The 20,790-nt window shown below is 40.3% G+C and overlaps 1 protein-coding gene across 1 annotated transcript in view; it reads right to left on the bottom strand.

The window, feature by feature from the left end:
• LOC308651230 (serine/threonine-protein kinase LMTK2-like) overlaps positions 1-20,790 on the bottom strand; it is a gene marked incomplete at its 3' end in the record, with an annotated part of 58,777 nt that overhangs the window by 1,124 nt on the left and 36,863 nt on the right. The gene's annotated exons all lie outside the window — the stretch shown is intronic.

The raw sequence follows: 20,790 nt of genomic DNA, 5'->3' as shown, positions 1-20,790 counted from the left end.
ACACTGTGAGGAAGGGCATTCCAGTCACTCCTAATACTCACCAAGCTAATAAGCCTATTCAGAGGACAGCAGCCTGGGCAGGAAAAGGAACAAACCCAGTCAGACATCTGACACATGATACTGGAGTTTCTGGCTATTCTGTGTGACTGCCCTAGGTCCCCCATCTTTTTTTTTTTTTAATATTTATTTATTTATCGTTAGTTTTAGGTGGATACATTAGTTTGTTTTTTTATGTGGCACGAGGATTGAACCCAGTGTCTCATGCATGCTAGGTGAGCACTCTACCACTGAGCCACCACCCCAGCCCCAAAGGTCCCCCATCTTTACTTCACGACTGCATGTTGGGGGATGGGTAAGTCTATCTTTTTTGGGGAGCACACTTTTTTGGGGATACTGCTCCCCCAAAAGATAGATAGGATTTTTTAAAAAAATTGGGTAGTTCTAGATGGACAGAGTACCTTTATTTTATTTGTTTATTTTTTTATGTGGTGCTAAGGATTGAACCCAGTACCTCATGCATGCTAGCAAGCACTCTGCCACTGAGCTACAGCCCCAGCCCATTGAGATAGGATCTTGCTAAGTTTCCAAGGCTGGCCTTGAACTCGAAGTCCTCTTGCCTTAGCCTCCTGAGTAGCTGGAATTACAGGTGTGTGCCACCATGCTGGCTTGGGAAGTATATAACATAATTAAATACTTATTGACGTGATTTAATTCCAAATTCCAAATTAAAACTTTTTATGATTAGTTAGTAAAATCTGGAAAGCAAGCCAGTAGCCTTTGTTTTTGTTTTTTTTTTAATTGGAATCAAGAACAGATTCCTGAGGATGGATGTTTTCCTTGACCAGTTAAAGGGTACATTTCTTACAACTTATAAACTCCTCCCAGGGTAAAACTTAAAAACACAATATTCCTTTATCAACATTTGTCCATATTTAATACTAAATACATTCTAATGTAACTTCTTGGTCCATGCCAAGACTCTGCCTTTGTTTCCACTCTTAGTTTCAGTGATATTTGCACAAATGATAATATTGACATTCACTACCACTTGGGCCTTTAAGCACTGTGCCAAGCACCCGGTAGGGTTTTTGCGCTGGTTACCCGCGGCACACTCTCCTTACAACTGCACAAATTTTCCAGTATGGAACTGAGGCTTAAGAAATTTGCTCAAGGCTGCAGTGTTAATAAATGGCTAGACTGTGCTTCTATTTTTCCGTTTACCAACTAGTCAAGAGAATTCTACATAGCAAGTGAATTAAATTAGTATGCAGATTAAATCAATTTGTTTTACAGAAATGAACATGAAATAAGTTAAAGTCCCACATATCCATTTGTGGGCTCAGGGCACCCTCCACCGGCACCACCTGCACAGCAGCCAGCAGCGCTCTCCCCCTCAGATTTCTCTCCAAACAAGTCATTTTCTCCTTTTGTTCCCAACTGCACTACTCCAGAGAAGAAATAGACATTCTTTTATTTTTCCTTAAAAAAAAATCTATGTCCAGGCTCTGTTCAGCAGTGGGAGGCAGGGGGATAGTGGAGGATCCAGATAACAAATTAATTCAGAAAAATCCCAGCAAACAACTCCAGACCTGCAGTCTAATGGGATTCTTCTTCTTCTTCTTTTTTTTTTTTTTTTCCCCTGGTACCAGGTATGGAACCCAGGTTGCTCAACAACTGAGCCACATCCCCAGCCCTTTTTATTTTATATTTTGAGAAAGAGTCTCATTAAGTTGCTTAGGGCCTTGCTAAGTTGCTGAGACTGGCTTTGAACTTTAGATCCTTCTGCCTCAGCCTCCCAAGCAGCTGGGATTACAGGTGTGCACCATTGTGCCTGGCTGTAATGGGATTCTTATAAGGTAGCCCATCTAGAAAGTAAACATGAAACACATCATGAGTCTACCAATATTACCAACAAGAAATGACAGCTTAAATTCTTTTGCCTAACCCCTTTGAGGCAGCAATAGCCATTAAAGGAAAAAAACGACTCTCACTTGAAAGTATGATTATGCTGTGCTATGTCTGGCCAATTCCCAAAATAAAGTGTAGCTGCTGGCAAATAGTGTCACAAGTCCCTCTGGCTATGAAGCTACTTTTCAAGGTTATCTAAAGTAGATTCATTGCCACTCACTGTTCTTTAACTGTCTTCTCTCCAAATATCATATCCTACTTTCCAAATGTAGATGACTGAACATGATAAAAAGATTTTACTTAAAAATAGAGAAGGTCACCACAGTCTAGGCCAAAATATCTTTGACCAGGGAATAAGGAATTAACATCAAAGATCAGGGGCTCCTCAACCCAGCCAGATTACTGCTCCTCATGGGTGAGACTTACGATGGATTATATGGGATCGGGGTTTGTTTCATGTTCTAGAGGGGTCGCCTCAGAGCTCTCCTGGCAACATAGTTTAAAAGAAAAAAAAAAAAAAAAACAGCATAAAAATTTTAATCATTATATAGATTTTATATTAATCCACTCTATCAGAACCAGACATCTATATATTTAGGTATCTGGTTTGTTTTATCTATATTGTAATGGTACTTAATAAGAAGACATGGATTATTACTTTTGTCTATTATTTATTTTAGTTGCTGATAGAACTTTATTTTTGTTTATTTTTATGTGGTGCTGAGAACCAAAACCAGTGCCTTACCCGTGCTAGGCAAGCACTCTACCACTGAACCACCACCCCAGCCCCCTTGTCTATTATTATTGTTATTATTATTTTAATATTTATTTTTTAGTTGTAGTTGGACACAATACCTTTATTTTATTCATTTATATGTGGTGCTGAGGATTGAACCCAGGGCCTCATATGTGCTAGACGAGCACTCTACCTCTGAGCCACAACCCCAGCCCTTGTCTATTATTTAAAGAAAAAAAAAGTCACCAAGAACAGCAATGTATTTGGAATTAAATTGAATTTCCTTTATTCAGGTTTTAAAAGGCTCCTTCCTCACCACCCCTGCAAAAAACTCCAAAAGAAAACTCTGACACTAGGTGGCAGCAAAGGGCTACATTAAGAACTGATAGAACAAGCAACTGGAAGGGCTTCTAGGGATGAGCTCCTCCTAAATTCTAACACAAAAGACCAGCAGGGTTTGGTTTGTCTCATCCATCCATCTATCTATCTATTTATCTATATATCCATCCATCCATCCATCCTGTAGGACAATGAGAGCAATGAATTGATTTTAATACAATATAAAAACTCAACAAGTAAATGTCTTTATAAATGAGAAATTATCACCATAAGGTTAAAATGATTTTTAGGGAGAATTTATGACATTTCAATACAAATTTAATGAAAAGAAGAAAGAGGGCTGGGGCTGTGGCTCAGTGGTAGAGCGCTCACCTAGCATGTGTGAGGCACTGGGTTTGATCCTTAGCACCACATATTGATAAATAAATAAAGGTACTGTGTCCATCTACAACTAAAAAATATTTAAAAACAAAAAAAAACATGAGCTCAAGGACTGAGATCTAATAAAGTTACTAATTAAAAAGAAGAAGAAGAAGAAGAAAAAGAATAACAGAGCCATGTCTAATATCCTGTTCAAGAAATGAAACCTCACTGAGCCCCACCGGTCTCCATCCAGAGGCCATACCTCTCATACATCTTCCACAGCTGCAACCCTAACCCATCACCTCCTTGGTCACCATTGATTATTATCCTTGTGCCTTCTTAACTGAGTGGCCTTCTTAACTGAGTGTCCTCCTAAACCCATCATGTCTCAGCTCTATTGCTCAACACCTCTCAGGCAAACCAACAGAAGAATCAACTTGTCTTCCTCTTGCCCCCTCCCACTCCACTCTTCCTGACAGACTTCTCACAGGCCTGGGCTGCTCTGGCTTCATCTCCCGGCCGCTCCCATCTCCTGAGTGCCCCAAACACACGTTCAACCACTGCAACCCTCTGCCCCCAAATGATGCCACCTCCAAACACCAGCATAACAAAGCAGGGGCCCCTTCCTTCCATCTCCAAATGTCACCTGCTTTGGGACAACCTTTCCTGAGTTTCTCCCATGTCAAAGCCCTTCCTTCCCGGTACCTTTTACTTCCTCCTCTCAGGCACTTGGATGTACCACATGCCCTGGGGCCCAGCTTGCAGTCCTCAGGGCCATGGACATTTCTGTGTGATTTTATCCACCCATGGCATCAGAGGCCATACATCTCTGGCCCAGCTCCTCATCTCCAGGCTTGTGTGTTCCCTCCCTGTGCGGCTGAGAGGCATCTCAAGCCGGACACCTGCAGCACAAAACTGCCAATCTGCTGAACTCTTTTCCAACAGACCACAATTAAGTAAAAGATGTCATTTGTGAGTCGTCTTTGCCATGAAACCCCCACCTTCAACCCACCATTATTAGGTCCTGCACCTATTTTCAAAGTAAACTCAGAACCAGACTACTTCACAAGGCCACACTCTCATGCTGACCCAAAGTATACCCCACATGAAGGCATCCCCATGACAGCCAGAGAAGACCCTGCTCCCACTTGGGCAGCCCAAAGTCATGAGGTACCCTGGTTATTCCCTGACATTCTGTTTATTTGCCTATCCCTCTCACTAGAAATAAGGTGGACACAGCTGGGTTCTGGCCAGTTTCCTGCTGTGTTCTGAAACTAAAGAACAGCATCATTACCTTAGGTACACATATGACTGTAATATGGTGTGACACTACATTGTGTATAACCAGAGAAATGAAAAAACTGTGCTCCATTTGCGTATAATGAATTAAAATGCATTCTGCTGTCATGAACAACTAAATAGAACAAGAGCAACAAAAAGGAACAGGCACACAGTACCTTCAAGAATATCTGCTTATTAAGTGAGAAGGAGGAGGAAGGCCTCGGAGAAGTTCAAATGACAACCCCCAGAGTAAGAGGTGACAACCATTTCCTCAAAGCAGTTCCATCCCAGCATTTTAATTGAAGTCTCACAATGATAAATTTAGAAATAAATCTAATTTCAAACTTTTATTGAGCTTTTTTTTTATTACTTCATTACTCTGTGTATTAAACTTTACAAGACAACTAAGTTGGGAAAATACTATTTTATTCTTTAAGCAAATACAATCTGATTATGTTTAAACTTATGTCTTCATATGGCAATACAATATATTTTACATCAAGAACAGGGGGTCTGAGCTGGGCACAGTGGTGCACACCTGTAATCCCAATAGCTCAGGAGGCTGAGGCAGGAGGACTGAGAGTTCAAAGTCAGCCTCAGTGACTTAGTGAGGTCCTAAACAGCTCAGCAGGAGAGCACTTGCCTAGCATGTGTGAGGCACTGGGTTTAAAAAAAGGTGGTGGTGGGGGTGTGTGGCTCAGTGGTTTAATGCCCCTTTATCCAATCCCTAGCACCCCCCCCCAAAAAAAAAAAAAAAGAAATGGAGGTCTAAAGTATTCTCTGTGTGAGTGTGTGTGTGTTGCTGGGGACTGAACCCAAGGCCTTGTACATGCGAGGCAAGCACTCTACCAATTGAGCTATATCCCCAGCCCGGGGTTCTAAATTATTCTAAAACTCAAAAAGTTGTCACCTGCATCTCAGAGGGTGTTTCTCCAGAGATCCTTCACATTATTAGTGCCATTCCACAGAAACACAATGCAAGCAGATATACAATTTTAAATTATAGTGGCAATACCAAAGTCATAAGGAAATAAAAAGCAGATAAATGTAACTTTAGTAATATATTGTACTTGACCCAATAAATCCAATATAATATTTTTACATGTAATCAACATTTTAAAATTACTGAAGTTGGGCCAGGCATGATGGCACATGCCTATAATCTCAGCGACTTGGAGGCTGAAGCAGAAGGATCTCAAGTTTAAGGCAAGCCTGGGAAGCTCAGCAGCAGAGCTCCCCTGGGTTCTATCTCCAGTACCAGGAAAGAAAGGGAAAGAAGAGAAAAGAAAAGGGCTGGGGACCTAGCTGGATGGCAGAGCACTTGCCAGCACATGTGAGGCCCTGTATTCAATTCCAAGTCCAAAAACAAAACAAAACAAACAAAAACAAACAAACAAAACAATGAAATTTTAACTTTCTCTTTTGTACTAAACCTTCAAAACCTGATAAACATTTTGCAGGCCACAGCACACCATCCAGCCAAGCCGTGTCCAAGTCTCACAGGGCTGGCTGCTGGGCTGTAGAGTGCAGCCACAGATCCTGACAAGGGTCCTGGCCAGCCCAGCCACAGTGCTCAGGAGCACAAGGGAAGCCACATGCCAAGACAACCACTTCCATGGCGCCTCCACCCTGTGCTCCTGCTCTGGGCTGTACAAAAGGTGCTGTGAGCAGTGACAAGCTGTCACGGCAATGACAAGAGGGAGCAGGGTGGCCACAGGAAGCTGGTGGAGGAAGAACCAGGGAGCAAATGCAGGGTGGGCATGAGGCAAGTAGAAGGGTAGATAGGAAAGGCCTGGCCACAACAGTCAGGGCTGCCTAACACAGAGGGCCAGGACAAGCTGCCCAAGTAACAGCCAGGCATCGGAGGGAAAAGGCCCCTGAGAGGCACCAGGATTGGGCCAGGCCAGGGACTAGGAATATGCCCTTTCCAGCTGGTCACCCCACCCCCCCACTCCCAAGCTTGATAGGGCCGCCAGCAGTCAACACAAACATCCATTTGCTGCCTAGAAGTTGGACTCTGATCACCTGCTCCTCTGACCTCCGTATATCTGTTTCACTGTGACTCCACGTCCCTGCTTTTCTAACTGAGCTCCATAGGGTTAGGGACATGTAGTTCTTCTGTATGCTCAGCATCTGGAAGAGTCCCTGGTGCATGGGCTTCATGACCACAGTTATAAATAAGAGACATCCACTAATGAGGCATTTTCTGAATAAAAGGGCATAGGACAGAACCAGCCACCAGTTAAAAGCCCCACCTTAGCACTAGTAATACGCGCCCTTGTGGAAGTCAAGTGCATAAAGGATGATCAGAAAGCAGGACCTGAGGACACACAGACCTGGACAGGATTCTTCAACAAGTCCTTTCATCTGACTCAGCCTCCTACCTCACCCAGCTGTCAGAAGACGCCTGAAATGAGTGACGAAGGCCCAACACACTACATGAGGCTGGCACAGCAGCGTCACCCAAGGCAGGACCTTTCCTCCCTTACACCCTGTGAAAGCAGCAACCCAGATTCCTTTCAGGTCTGAAAGTCTTGAGCCTTAGCTCCCCTTGGTTCTGCCCAGCCAGTCACCTGGTCTTCACAAGCCCAAAGAAAGCAAATTCCAGAGGAATGTGGGATACATCAAACATCAAGTGGACGTCTCTCCCACTCTCATCTGGTCATTGCTAACTAACTGCTTTCAGAAATTCCCTCACTGCATTAAGTGTCCGAACATAGTGAAGGAAGCAGAATACCATATTCAGGAAGAAATCCTTGCAATTATCAGCCCTGGTCTGGAGTCCCATGATGGAGCTGAAGAACTGCTAACTAGAAAGAAAGCTCACCCTCTACTCTTCTGACCACCTCAGCATGCAGCTGGTCTCCAGTGGCCATCTCCCTGCCTCCCACCCAATCCTTCCCAGCAAACCCAACCTGCCTCACCCACCATGGAACCACGCCCCTGTCCCAAGACTCCACCATGCCCCTGTCCCAAGTCTCCACGCTTCAACGGCCAGGTCATCTACTGTTTCCACACTTCCAAACCTGGCTCCTGCAGTTGCTGCCTAAAGGGACTTCACCCATTCGACCTCCAAACCTCAGAGCAAATGCCAATTCCTGTGCAAAGCCTCCCAACTGCACCAGTCAGGATTTCTATCTTTTGTGCATTCTAAGCAAACATTTGTTTTAAAGGCTGGGGTCTGGCTCAGTGATAGGGCACTGCATGTCACGTGTGAGGCTCTGAGTTCAATCCTCGGCACCTCGAAAAAAAACCCCAAAAAAGAACAAAACCAAAACCCCTCACTTTTAGTGTACTCTTTCTCACAGCACTTCAGTGTGCTTACTCTGAGACTGGGTGGAGTCTCAGTAGCAATGTTGTCATTAGCTCTTCAAACCTTTATTTATTAAGTAATTATTGTCCATTAAGCAAATGAAAATAACTAGCACTTATGGAATACTTTCTATGCTCAATCATTTATTCACCATGTTATTTCATGGGTGAAAGTTCCCAGGTATCTACTCGGAGGCTTATAGAGGTTAAATAAGCACCCCTGGAGGCAGCCAGGGCTGGGACCAGGCTCCTGACCTCGGTATTCCCTCAGGACTGAGCACAGCTCTTCCTGCTCCATATATGTTCAGTATGTTTTGGTCAATGAGTGATCCTTAACCAAAACAGCCTCATCACCTTGATATCACTGTGAGGCACTGTGTCTCTGTCATGCCTACAGGGTACAGACAACAGCTGCCATCACCGCCACCTCATTTCATAACATGCCCCAGCCACACTACACCCTGGGTGCTGCAGACCAGCTACAAACGCACTTAGCCGAGTTTTTATCACTTTCTAAAGTCAGGATAATGGTTCTGTTTTATACAGAATTACAAGTGTACAAACAGCCTCTCCTTTCTACTTGAGAGCAGCTGCACTGTGATAACAGAAGGGGCCATTATACTTCAGTTTCTTCTAGCCTAAAGAACTGAAGATTGCTGGTCCTTCCCCTGTGGCTTATGTCCAGACCTGAGACCACTGCCCTCTCCATCCCTTGGACCATGGCCAGAGGGCAGTTCCTACCTTGGATGAAGTTACTCTTTTTGGGTTGGCCTGTGTCTGGGCAGGTTCCGGTCGTGTAGGCTGGGAGCAGGGCTAAGTGTCCAAGCAAGGCCCTGCTGTGTTCTGGGGACATCCCTGTACTCTGTTCAAGAGGATGCCTTCTTTGGCTCACCGGGCAATGCCACCTAACTGCCTCAGTAATCTCTCCACAAGCTGATTCCAGAGTAGCTGGACTTCAGGGACAGTGATCTGGTCACTGACCCATCCTTGCTGCTGAAGAACCTGTTGCTCTTGAGGTTTTCTAGGGAAGAGGTGAGAACATGAAGCTGGCCCATAGAGAGAAAAGTGACTTCTCACTACTAGGCAAGCTGGAGGGACCTGAGGTTAATAGCTTTTACCCTGGTATGGGACTGCCATGCCAAGCAATGAACAGAGATTCCCAAGGGCATACAAGCCTCCTCACAGTACCAATATCACCTGATAGCACCTTAATTGGTAGGTTTTTTAAAAATATGTGATAATAAATGCTTAACATAAAAATCTACCAACTTAGCCATTTCTAAGTGTACGTTCTGTAATGTTAGGTACATTCACATTCTCGTGTGATATCGCCACTGTCCATCTACAGTACTTTTTAATCTTGCAACTCTGAAACTCTGCATCCATTAAACAACTATTCTCCTCCTTTCCCCCAGCCCTTGGCAACCACCCCTCCTTCTACCTTATGTCTCTATGAATTTGACTGTTCTTGGTCCTTCCTGTAAGAGGAATCACATAGAACTTGTCTTCTGCATCTGGCTTATTTCACTTAGCATCCATGCTGTAGCATGTATCAGAATTTCCTTCCTTTTTAAGGCTAAATAATACTCCACTGTCTGTGTATACCCACTCCTCCATGAATGGACACCTGGATTGCTTCCATCTCCGGCCACTATGAATAATCCTGCCATGAACATGAGTGTGCAAGTATCCATTCCACTTTCACTTCTTTGGGACTATCCCCAAAAGTGGAAATTCTGGATCGTATAGAAATTCTGCTTTTAGAGGAACAATGACTGTTTTTAAATTTCACCTGTTATTCTGGAGGGTTGTATATATAAACTTCACCCCAAAGTATGTAAGTTGAATAATTCTAAGCTAGTTAATATGCATTGAACATTTAGTTACAAGTACCTGGATAATATGTACATATTTAAATCTGAGATCTCTTAAGTACTGGGGGAATTTTACAAGATTGTTAACGAAGAAAATATATATTTATTATGTTTTCCTAAAAACAATGTCTACACAGTGACAAAGATACAAAGAACATTCTAGAATTTTGTCAGTATTGGATCATTTATGGTAATAGTAAAGGAGGTGTGTATTTGGCTGTTTTAAGTATTTTGTTTCTTTGGTTTTTTTAGTTGTAGTTGGATATGGTACGTTTATTTATTTATTTTTATGTGGTGCTGAAGATTGAACCCAGCGCCTTGCACGTGCCAGGCCAGGGCTCTACTGCTGAGCTACAACCCTAGCCCTTAAGTGTTTCTTTATAAAGCAAGTTAAATTACTACTTCCCCAAATAAGAAGCAGCTTCAATAAAAACTAAATTAAAACAGCACTAAAATGAAATCCAACTCCTGAACTCATTCAGGGGAAAACATTAAGCTGTGTTTTATCATTCTAGGAAAAAACTCAATCATATTGTCTACAAAAACTTTCAGAAAGGGACCAGGCACAGTGGTGCAGGCCTGTAATCTCAGGAGACCGAGGAGATTGAGGCAGGAGTTCAAAACCAGCCTTAGCAATTTAGCAAGATCCTATCTCAAAGTAAAACAAAACAAAAAAAAAGGTCAGGCATGGTAGCATATGCCTATAATCCCAGTGATTTGGGAGGCTGAGGCAGGAGGATCTCAAGTTCAAAGCCAGCTTTAGTAATTTAGCCACACCCTAGGGAACTCAATGAGACCCACTCTCAAAACAACAACAAAACTAGGTTGTGTCGTTCAGGGTTAAGCACCTCTGGGTTCAATCCCCTGTACCAAAAATACCAAAAACTAAAATAAAATAAATAAATAAAAAATAAAAAGGGCTGGGGATGTAGCTCCGATGTAGAGTGCTTCTGGGTTCAATACTCAGTGCCAAAATAAAATATCTGAGTTTTATTGCTAAGAGCCACAGCCAAGTAATACGATGCATGGCACTTTTGGTTGAAAGGTGACACCAGCTAGCCATTGAGATGATATGATTATGTTAAGATTTGCATTCATATGGATAGTGGACTCCTGGAGAGTTCCCATTGGTTGGGGAAGTACAGTAGGAGGGAATTCCGGGGGAGGAACTTGTTCTGGGGTTCCGGTAGAAGCCACCGCGTGTGTGGATCGGCTTCTTCCCAGACGTGTACGGGGTATTGGCGGCATTTTCAAAAATAAAGTTTGTTCCTGCTTGAGTGGCTCGTGATTTTGTGCCCAGCCAGACTGCGGCATTTTATAAACCCTCATTTAGTCTAGACAAAGGTAATACTTCAAAAAGGTGCTAATCCCTACATATTTCTGTTATGTTTAGTCACAAAGAGTGTTTCAACTGTCACTTATAATCAACATTAGGAGCTTAAGGACTAAAGGTGGCATGTTCAACAGAAATGTGGACTTCTGACAAGCAGACCTCTCCTTCACACACTGGTGTGCCTTGGTGCTGTATCTTTTTACTCAGTGCTGTGTCACACTGGGATTGTCTATATGTTGGTCACTCAGAGCTAAATGAAAAAGAAGCTATTTTCATACCACAATAACCTAGGAACACAAATACCACAGCTCTGATCACACTGAGTCAATTAACACAGAACACCACTTATAGCTCCTTCCTCTTCTGTCTGTCCCATCTACATGAGACATAGAAGACAATGCATTTTGCCTCCGCATCTTGGAGACATCTGTCTGGTACTGCCCCACTATTAAGTATTTAGTATCTAAACACCTTCCACCACGGGATGACCCAAAGAAGTAGGTTTGTTTGTTTGTTTTTTAGAGAAAGAGAGAGAGAGAGAGAGAGAGAGAGAGAGAGAGAGAGAGAGAGAGAGAGAGAGAGAGAGAGAAATTTTTAGTATTTATTTTTTAGTTTTCGGTGGACACAACATCTTTATTTTTATGTGGTGCTGAGGATTGAACCCAGCACCCCGCGCATGCCAGGCAAGTGCGCTACTGCTTAAACTACATTCCCCAGCCCCCAAAGAAGTAGGTTTAATTCCAGTTTTCCTCACAGGGAGGAAACCTCTGCGAGGTTCTGGTTTCTTTGAGGCAGAGTTAAAATACTGATTAATTCTAGACTTTGCAAAGTTCAGTACTCATGTTACAAGTTCTAGTGTAGCCACACATAAAATCAAGAAAATTTTTAAAATTCAAACTGGTAGATGGGGAAAACTGAAACAAGAAAAATCAAGCATCCAAAAGAAGGCAAAAAAAGAAAACTCGGTAGAGGAAGGAAAATTAATAGACATAGGTAGAGAATTTTCCAAATATCTCATTAACTATAATAAATGTAAACAGACTACATGTTCCATTTTAAGTGACCAAGATTGCCAGATTAATAAAAATTTTAACAAAAAGCTATTTACGAGAGAAGTAAACTAGCCCCTCCCCCAAAAAAAGATTAATAAAGAACCTAACCAAACAGGTCAACTCTGCCCATCAGAATGTTGGCATAACTAGATTAACAACAGGCTGTGTTGTTAGTAATGCTTTTAACCTTAAAGAGAACCCCACCACAATGATTAAAAACTTCAAATCATATAAAATCATCATAAATTTGTTTCCCTTACACAACAAAGAATCAAAATGTATAAACAGAACAATGAAAATTTTAAGGAAAATTCATCGTTGAGGGGGGAGATTTTTATATGACTCTCTTAGTAACTGACAGAAAATTGACTCAAACCCCTTTACCCCCTCAAAAAAAAAAAAAATTAAAAGGGTGTAGGAGATTTGAACCTCACAAATTTGAATCCAAAGCTCCATCAACAACACTATATGAAAATTTACTACAATACATGTTTGTGAGTGTGCACAGGTGCACACACCAGCACATAGAAACAAAAATCACTGACCCCAGGATGAAAATGGACGTGGCCTGGAACAGAGCGCAGCTGACCCAGAGCCAACTCGGAAGCTGAGGGAAAGCTACTTTACTGCTGTGAGCACAGGTGTGGGGACTCAGGGTTATAGGCAGAATCCAAAAAAAGCTCATACATCAAGCTTACTAACTGATTTTCCTTTGGAATTAACCATCTTTGCCAATGAGAGAGATATTCAAATCGAATGCAGGAATTAAAGAAAAAATTTACCATGTTTATTGCACTCTTTCTACTGTAACTGCTGGAAATGCTATCTGAATTAATTGGAGATTTATTTTGGGGACTCCCAAGTTTCTGAGCACAGGCAAGAAGCTTAAATGTTCTGAAAACTGAGATGATACAAAAAAAATCAATTAAAACCTAGAAAATTCAATTAACATCTTCCACTGTTTTTGGAAAATAACAATTATGTGCTAAAAATAGGTTTGAGAGAAGATGAAATATCCTGCACAAGGGAAGAGCTGTTTATAGGAAACTTTCATGTAGAAATTGCTATTAAAATTATTCACAAAATGTACAAAACACCAATCAGTCCCCATGAGTAATACTATGTTAAAAGATAAAAAAATATATTTATGTAATTTTTTTTTTTTTTTTTGTACTGGGGAGTGAATCCAGGGGCTCTCAACCACTGAGCCACATCCTCAGCCCTATTTTTGTTTTTTATTTAGACAGGGTCTCATTGAGTTGCTTAGCACCTCACTGTTGCTGAGGCTGGCTCTGAACTCTCAATCCTCCTGTCTCAGCCTCCTGAGCCGCTGGGATTACAGGTGTGGGCCACCGCACCTAGCTTTATCTAAATTTGTAAAACTGCTAATGTTATATACCTTCACTATTCTCAACAACTGACACAGATCATAGGTGTTTTATTGGTAAGGAATATTCTTGGGTTTCCTATGTAGAAAATTCAAATTTTACAAATGTCTCGTTGAAGTGAAGATCTCAAGCTCTGACTCAGCCAAATACTTGATATACAACATTTTTCTGAAACTCCTTGAGCTTTATTTTAATCATAAGTAAAGATTGGACAAATATTCATATTTAACTCAAGGGTCTTTACTGAATATGATACTATAAGTACAGCACAGTGCTTGGAGTACAATGAAACACTCACCTAGGTGTAAGTTAATATCAAAGGTAATGAGTCAATACATCACAAAGTTCTTCAAATTTAGAACAGACATGAAAGCAGCCCCAAACCCCCCATATATATATCTGTCAAAAACACCTGACTGCCAGGTATGGTGGTACATACCTATAATCACAGGGACTTGGGAGACTAGGTAGGAGGATGGTAAGTTCAAGGCCAGCCTCAGCAACTTGGCAAGATCCTGACTCAAAACCAAATGGGCTGGGGATAGAGTTCAGTAGAAAAGCACCCCTGGTTCCATCCCCAGAACCACAAAAGAAAGAAAAAGAAGGAGGGAAGGAAGGAAACAAACCCATGTGGATATAACCATTCAAACCTTCAACTGGAATCTCTACTAAAAACTTACCAAGTCGCAGAATTCAAACACCAGAAGATAGGGAATGGCTTCTACACACTGTCCAACACACTGAAGAATATTTGGATGTTGAAGAATACTAGTAAAAATAAAAGTCATGGTATTGTTCATCAGGAAGTATGCTTCAAAAACTAATAAATAGTACTAGTAATTCAAGTTTTGACATTTATGATGATTTAAATACAGCATGACAAAGTAAAAAGATCTCTTATATATAACAGATGCAGATTATTACCTAATGATTAAATAATCCAAACCCAATCAAGTATTATCTCAAATTAAAAAAGAACTCCTAACATACATTTTTCTTCAGTAATTTAAGTTCAGAGACAATATTCTGAGGCAGCATTTAAAACAAAGGCAGACAAATACACAAATTCAAAAAGCATTTCTATCTGAATATTAAATAACTCAAGTCTCTCCTTTGGCCATCTAGTTTATACACCATTTCTATAAATTTTCACAGTATATGCAAACTCTTTTGGGGAAATAATTTTTCCAAAAGAAAAATAAAGTTAAATAAATGACAGGTCAAAATAATTTTTTTAAAATACTCATTCTGAAATGATTATGAGTTTATAGGAAACTGCAAAGTCAGTGTAAGAGGTCTGGTGCCCCTCACCCAGTCTCTTGCACTGGGACATCTGACACAATACCTACAGCACAACAACAAAACCAGGAAACTGCCTTGTGATGAAGCATCATGTGCACATAGCTCCACGCCAGGTCACATGTGCACATTCTTGTGACCACCACCTCAAAAGAGATGCAGAACTAGTCCATCAGCACAAAGATCTGCCCTACACATTCATTTTGTCCCCTAGCAACCATTTATCTGTCTTCCATTTCTATAATGTTCTCATTATAGAAATATAGGTCGAGGCTCCTTTATCCAAAATAACCGGGACCAGAGATGTTTCAAATTTCTTTGAAGTTTGCAATATCTGCATATACACAGTGAGACTTAAGTTTCAACAGAGCTTCATTTACGGTTCCACACTCACCACACACACCCTGCCACTGTCATATGGTTAGGTGTGGAACTTTCCATTGGCAGCATCATACTTGGTTGGCACTCTGCAAGTTTCAGATTTTGGAACATTTTGGATTTCTGATTAGGGATGTTCAGCCTGTATTATGTAAATGGAATCATACAGTATGTGGCCTTTTGAGACTGATTTTCTCACTCAACATAATCCCCTTGGGATCATCCAAGCTGCAGCACACATCAGCAGTTCATTCCTTTCAATGGCTGAGCAGTATTACACGGTATGGATGTACCACCGTTTGTTTACCCATTCATCTACTGAAGGATATTGTCAATTTTCCAATTTTTTGCTAATACAAATAAAGGTGCTTTGAACTCTCACAGAAGGGTTGTTGGGCAGACATTAAGTTTTCATTTCTCTGGAATAAATGCCCATGTATAACTTCTGGGTTATACGAGGTGATCGTTAATTCTATGTGTCAGTTTGGCCAGGCCATAGTGCCTAGATAATTTGGTCAAACATTATTCAGGACAGTTTCTGAGAAGGTGTTTTTGGATGAGATTATCATTTAAATCAGAGGACTCTCAGTAAAGCAGGTCCCTCCATAATGTGAGTGGGCCTCAGCCATTTAGCTGAAACCCTTGAAGAAAAAAGAATACCCTCTCCCATGGAAGAAGGAATTCTGCCAGCACACAGCTTTGAGACTTGAACCCTAGTATCAGCTTTTCCTGGGTCTCCAATCTGCTGGCCACACTGCAGATTCACAAATGCATGAATCAATTCCTAAAAATCAACCTCTCCATGTATATACCATTCCCCCATATCCACAGGCTATGCATTCACACACACAGCCAAGGGTTAAAATTATTTGGAGGAAAAAACTGCATCTGAAGATTACAGTCTTTTTTTTTAAATTGCCATTAATACTAAACAAGACAGTACCACAATTGTGAACAGCATTTAATATTATATCATCTACAGATGATTCAAAATATACAGGAGGATATGCATACAGTATATTCAAATACTCTTCATTTTAGGTAAAGGACATGAGCATCCTCAGAATTTGGTACCCTTGGGGGTGGGGGCACTGGAACTGATCTCCTCAGATGCTGAGGACAACTGTATACACACCCCAGCAATGTATGAAGTCTAGTGTCCCCACATCTTCCCAGCATTTGGTTTTGTCACTACATTTTCACTTCAGCTTTTCTAAAGTGATATCTCATTGTGAGATTAATTACTTCAGTAGCCAGTGATGCTGAATGTCTTCATGTGGTAACTTGCTATCCACATTACCTCTTTGGTAAAATGTCTCTCAAAGTCTTTTGATATTATTCTAATTGGATTGTTGTTATTTTTTTTTCTATTGAATTTTGTTTATTTATTTATTTTTTTGGTACCCGGGATTGAACTCAGGAGCACTCGACCACTGAGCCACATCACACCCCCAGCCCTATTTCGTATTTTATTTAGAGACAGGATCTCACTGAGTTGCTTAGCACCTCGCTTTTGCTGAGGCTGGCTTTGAACTCAAGATCCTCCTGTCTCAGCCTCCTGAGCCACTGGGATTACAGGCGTGCACCACTGCGCCCTGCTCCTGTCATCCTTGTACCTGGGGCCATGCTACTCTTCTCTGAATCATTTCAATTTTTAGTATATATGCTGCTGAAGTGAGCATATAATAATCTTATATTTAACCTTATAATAAACATGTGTTTTAAAAATCTTACTGGGATTTTGATAGGAAATGCAATAACTTATATATCAGTTTGTGAAGAACTTCACTACATTGAGTCTTCCAATCCATTAACGTGGTCTGTTTCTCGTTTATTTAGATCTTTGAATTCTTTCACCAGCTGTTTGTAGTTTTCAACACAGAAGTCCTACACATGTACCCAGGCATTTGTTTTTGTGCAAGTGTGAATGTTATTTTGATATTATTATTATTATTGGTAATAGGGATTGAACACAGGGGCACTTTACCAATGAGCTACATCCCCAACCCTTTTTTAATTTTCATTTTAAGTCAGGGTCTTGCTAAATTGTTGAAGCTGGCCCTCAACTTGGGATCCTCCCAAGTAGCTGGGATTACAAGCGTGTACCACCACACCCGATTTTGGTTTTCCCATGTTCATTGCTAGTTTATAGAAACAAAATTGACTTTTAAAGCTGTTTTAACAGTGCATAGGATTAAACTCAGAGCCTGAAGCATGCTAGACAAGAACTCTCTCACTGACCTACATCCGAGGCCCCAAATGATTTTTTTATGTTGACCTTATATCCTGCAACTTAGTTCTGGGAGACCTTTGTTGTGCAGATTCCTTGGGATTTTCTACATAACTCATGTCATCTACAAATAATGACAGTTTTGTTTTTCCTTTCTGATCCATATGCCTTTATTTCCTTTTCGAGCTCTCCTGAGTTAGTTACAGTTTCTGGTACTATGATGAATAATAGCAGTAAGAGCAAATACCCACGTGTTGTCCTGAACAAGGGAGTAAAAAGCATTCAGTCTTTCACCATTAATCATGATTCCAGATGTAGCAATTTTTATAGGACTCTTTATCAAGTTGAGGAAGTTTGGCTATAATTTTATTCATTCTGTTGTTCCTTCTTCCTTGTGTTTTGAGAGTTCTTTTTTAATTATTTCTTTTCTGTTGAGAAAAATTTCTTTTGCTTTCTTTTAGGGTAAGTTTGTTGCTAACAATCTCTTTTAGCTTTCCTTTGTTTGACAATGGGCTGATATTCTCTTCATTCCTAACACATATTTTCTCTGGACATATAATTTCACAGTTCTTTCTTTCAGTACTTGAAAAATGCCACCCTGTTTCCTTCTGCCCTCCAGGATTTCCAAGGAGGTCTGTGTCATTCAAACTGCTTTTCCTCTCTCAGTAAAGTGCAACTTCTCTCTCCTACTTTCAAGAGCTTCTGTCTTTAGTTTTTAAAAAGTTTGTGTTTATCCTGTTTGGGACTTGCTCTTGAATCTATAGATTTTGTCTTTTCCAAATCTGGGGAATTTTGAGCTATTATTTCTTTGAATACCTTTTCAGCCCCATCTCTTTTCATTCTGGGACATCTATGATATGAATGTTAATTTTTTTTTTTTTGTTATAGTTCTCCATGTCCCTGAGGCTTGATTTTTTTTGAAGTCTATTTTCTTTCTGTTGTCCAAATTGGGCAATGCTTATTATGTTCAACTTCACTGATTCTTTCCTCTGTCCTCCCTATTCTGCTACTGAGATCATTCACTGAGTTTTAAATTTCAGCTATATTTTTCAGTTCTATAATTTCCACTGAGATCTCCTTTATGTCTTCATTTCTTTGCTGAGACTCTAACTTTTTTGTTTCTATAATGATTGTAATGATTGCTTTAAAGTCCTTGCCAGATAATTCTTGCTACTCTATCACCTCAGTGTTGGTGTCTCTGCCTTCTCTTATTCAAGTTGAGTTTCGTTGGTTCTTAGAATGAATAAATGATTTTCAACTGAAATGTAGACAACTGAGGTTTTGTGAGACTCTGATGTCTTAGAGTCTTATTTAAACATGCATGCATGCAGAAACCTCAAAGCAGTTTTAAACACTTGATTTTGGGTGGGTTGGGGTAGAGCTCGGGGGGTACTGGGGATTGAATCCAGGGCACACTACCACTGGGCTACACCCCTAGCCCTTTTTATTATGTTTTGAGACATCGTCTCACTAAGTTGCTGAGGCTGGTCTTCAACTCGTGATGCTCCTGCCCCAGCCCCCTGAGTATCTGGGATTACAGGAGTGTGCCACTGTGCCTGGCTAAACACTTGATTTCCAAAAGACCACAGACTGTTTATAGAACAAATGTTAAGCCTTACTTACTAGTAAGGTTCTCCATTTTTCAAAAAAACATCTTGTTCCTTTGGGCTTGCACTTGCTTTTAACTCCTTCACTATTACTCTTGCCACACTGGTACCTGTGTAAATCTCTCCAAGAAGAACCTAAAACCAAAGAACAAGTTTTTTTTTTTTTTTTTTTTTTTGTTATTTTCATCAAAATGGTAAGAAAGAATACCTTATTTACCATGAAATGGAAAACGAGAAAATAAATTAAGCAACGACTAGATGGCCTTCTACTACTTTACATACCATCTCACAAAAGCTTAGAAAACTCAAAGAATTTTTCTTCAATAAAAGGGCCAATTTAGGGGCTGGGGTTGTTTATCAGGAATATAAGGGCAGAAAAGTGATGACAACGGGAAATTCTGATAATTAAATAAGTCATATTCTTTGTTTTAAATAGTTAATGCGGGATGGGGTTGTGGCTCAATGGAGGCACAACCTTGCACATGTGAGGCACTGGGTTTGATCCTCAGCAGCACATAAAAATAAATAAAGGTATTGTGTCCATCTACATCTAAAAAAATATTTTTAAAAATAGTTAATGAATGTATAAGCAGCATATCATACAATATCAATTTCAACTACTCCATTCAAAATAGCCTCAAAAAATATAAAATACTCGGGAATCAATCTAACAAAAGAGGTGAAAGACGTCTACAATGAAAACTACAGAACACTAAAGAAGGAAATAGAAGAACTTAGATAATGGAACATCTCCCTGCTCTTGGATAGGCAGAGTTAATATTGTCAAAATGGCCATACTACCAAAACTGTTGAACAGATTTAATGCAATTCCTATTAAAACCCCAATGACATTCTTCATAGAACTAGAAAAAGCAATTTTTGAAATTAATTTGGAAAAATAAGAGACCAAGAACAGCCAAAGCAATCCTTAGCAAAAAAAAAAAAAAAAAAAAAAAAGAAATGAAATGAAGCAGGAAACATCATAATACCAGACCTTAAACTACACTATAGAGCAATAGTAACAAACACAGCATAGTATTGGCACCAAAATAGACATGTAGACCAATGGTACAGAAGACACAGACTGACCCACATGAATATAGTTACCTCATACTAGATAAAGGTTCCAAAAACATATAGTGGAGATATATAAAAGATAGCCTCTTCAACAAATGGTGCAGGGAAAACTGGAAATCCATATGTGGCAAAACGAAATTAAACCTTTATCTCTCACCATGCAGAAAACTCAACTCAAAGTGGATCAAGGACCTAGGAATTCGACCAGATACCCTGCGTCTAATAGAAGAAAAAGTAGGCCCAAATCTTCATCATATTGGATTAGGCTCCAACTTCCTTAATAAGACTCTTAAAGCACAAGAAATGAAATCAAGAATCAATAAATGGGAAAGATTTAAACTAAAGAGCTTCTTCTCAGCAAAGGAAACAATCATTGAGGTGAAGAGACAGCCTACAGTATGGGAACAAATTTTTAGCACATGCACATCAGAGAGAACACTAATCTCCAGGATATATAAAGAACTCAAAAGACTTAATACCAAAAAAACCCAAACAACCCAATCAATAAATGGGCTAAGGAACTGAACAGATACTTCTCAGAATAAATAAACTGATCAACAAATATATGAAAAAGTGCTCAACATCTTTAGTAATTAGAGAAATACAAATGAAA

Source organism: Spermophilus citellus (assembly GCF_964194105.1).
Source record: "Spermophilus citellus genome assembly, chromosome: 6".
NCBI classification, from domain to species: Eukaryota; Metazoa; Chordata; class Mammalia; order Rodentia; family Sciuridae; genus Spermophilus; species Spermophilus citellus.
The sequence above is the reverse complement of the archived record's forward strand: the minus strand, read 5'-3'. Positions and strand labels throughout refer to the sequence as shown.